Consider the following 1,891-nt stretch of genomic DNA (forward strand, 5'->3'; position numbering starts at 1 on the left):
CTCCCCGCCCCAGGTCACCTCTGCTCCGCCTCCTCTCCGAGCACGCCGTCGCCGCTCCACTTCTCCCGCCTCCCAGGCTTGCGGCGCCAATCAGCTGTTTGGCGCCACAAGCCTGAGAGGGAGAGAAGCAGAGCGGGGCAGCGTGTTCGGGGAGGAGGCGGAGCAGAGGTGACCTGGGGCGGGGAGTTCCCCTGCATGCCACTCCCCCCTTACTTGATGCAGGCGGCCCTCCCCGCGCCCCCCTGCCCCAGCTCCCTCCACCTAAGTGCCAACGACGACCAGGGAGGCCGAAGATCCGGCCGCCGCAGTCACTACCGAAGGACCCGAAATGCCGCCCCCCAAATGCTAGCGGGGGCCTAATGGGTTGCACCGGCCCTGAGGATCTGGCCTGTCATTAGCATCTCTGGTTACATTTGCCTTCCCCATCCCTCTCCTCTGTAGTGCTTGCTCTAGGTCAGAGCTGGCTGGGTGCATGTATGTAGCAGCCTTCACCCCTCACCCCCACAACAACAGCTGCCGGGCTGCTCCATGAAGTGCAGATGCCCTCCCTAAATTCCATCTGCTGCCTCCCCAGAGCTCCGTGCTGGCTGTGTACAACACTGCCTGTTCTGCTGCCCCTGCCTGCAGCCTTTGCCTGGAACAAGTGGGAAGAACTGAACAAAGCGACAGCTGCGAATGCACACGGAGCTAGCTCTCTCTGGCACCTATTACCCCCACCCCATTGCCACTGTATCTGAGCAGCTCAGCCTTGACTGTATTTTTCGTCCCAACCCCCCGGTGAGCTAGGGCAGTGCTATTATCCCCACTGTACAGATGGGGAAGTGAGGCAGAGAGAGACTAGGTGCTGTTTTTTGAAGGTGCCTAAAAATGCAGACAGGTGCCTAGAGGGATTTTCTAAAGGGTGTAAGCGGGTTAGGTGCCTAACTCCCATTGGATTTTTTTTAAAAATCAGAGGGAGTTAGGCAACTTTGAGAATCTCACTAGGCACCCAAGTACCTTTAAAAGTCTCACCCTAAGTGACTAGCCCAAGGTCACACAGGCAGTTTGTGGCAGAGTAGGGACTTGACCCCAGGAGTCTTGGGGCTCAGGCTAGTGCCCTAACCATTAGACCATCATTCCTGCTCTGCTGGCATCTTGAAGCTGAACCCTCAGCCAAAAAAAATCTCATTGGCAGAGTGATTCAAGCCCATTACTATATGGCACCCAGAGCTCAATTGTGTTCCCCTTATTGCTCTGCTAGGAATGGTTACCGTTTGCTGCTGCTGCTGCAGCCCCTGCATCAGGCCTGGCATTTTCCAGTCCCGCTTGCCTTCTGCCTGTGAGAGGCACAGGGGAAATGGGGTCTTTATGTCCCCTTTATGCTCCCCATATCTGAGGCCTTGCAAGAGCCTGCTCCGCCCTCAGCCCAAGAGAGAACAGCCTCAGGGTCCTCTGCCTCCAGTCCAGACCCAGGGGGACAGGTGGAAAATGGGACTGTAAAAACCCAGACCTGTCAGTGCCCACAGCCAATCCCACCCACTCAGCCTTAACAGCATGTACATACCTGTCCAGGCCTCCTGCTGGGGTCTGCGCTGCTCTGATTGCCTGGTGCTTGCTTTATACACTGGAGTGACTGTGTCCGTTCTCCTCTTCCCGCAGCTAGGGGAGAGATCTGGCCTAGCCTCACTCCCCCACATGCCAGCTTCCCCACCCTGCCCAGGAGGGGGGGGGGGGGGAGGGGATAGGCCCACTCTCCTCCCTTCTCCACACACCCAGCTCCCTCACCCTTACCAGCAAGGTGGTGGGAAGATTTCCTAACAACCCCTCTCCAGGCAGGACCAGTCCCTCCCCCCAAAATCTGAGGGGGTGGAGGGAAGGAGGAGGGAGAACAGTTTCTATACTCAGCTCCTCT

At 57.9% G+C, this 1,891-nt stretch overlaps 1 protein-coding gene across 1 annotated transcript in view; it reads right to left on the minus strand.

The window, feature by feature from the left end:
- The window catches only part of LRRN4 (leucine rich repeat neuronal 4), a 16,624-nt gene extending 14,733 nt beyond the window's left edge, over nt 1-1,891 (minus strand). Inside the window, exon 1 of the mRNA XM_034764097.1 lies at nt 1,544-1,891. The gene's annotated coding sequence lies outside the window, so the exon portion shown is untranslated. The remainder of the gene's footprint in view (nt 1-1,543) is intronic.

Source organism: Trachemys scripta, chromosome 3 (assembly GCF_013100865.1).
Source record: "Trachemys scripta elegans isolate TJP31775 chromosome 3, CAS_Tse_1.0, whole genome shotgun sequence".
Taxonomy (NCBI): Eukaryota; Metazoa; Chordata; order Testudines; family Emydidae; genus Trachemys; species Trachemys scripta.